The sequence below is a fragment of the Emiliania huxleyi genome, assembly GCF_000372725.1.
Source record: "Emiliania huxleyi CCMP1516 unplaced genomic scaffold EMIHUscaffold_233, whole genome shotgun sequence".
Classification (NCBI taxonomy): Eukaryota; Haptophyta; order Isochrysidales; family Noelaerhabdaceae; genus Emiliania; species Emiliania huxleyi.
In genome coordinates this window covers 118109-118420 of record NW_005200309.1, presented here as the reverse complement: position 1 = coordinate 118420, position 312 = coordinate 118109, and positions in this window count along the sequence as shown.

Sequence of the window (312 nt, the reverse complement as noted above, 5' to 3'; positions counted from 1 at the left end):
CGCGACGTTGTCGAGTACCGCTTGCGGCGCACCTCGCCTCCACTCCCCGCCACCCACTAGGTCGTCTATCTCTTGCCCATGTCCGAGCGTGTCCGGTTCGTCACTCCCCCACCATGCGTCCCCGCCGATCGTCGCCTCTCCATCGTGTGTGTGTGTGTGTGTGTGTGTGTGTGTGTGTGTGCACTCCAGTGCTCGCCTCCTTGGTGGGTTTCTAAACTATGTTTGCGATTTGGGCTTTGGATTTTCATGACTCTTTTTTATTTATTTATTTCCCCTAATTCTATGTTTAGAAGACGGGTAAAACTAGGATCC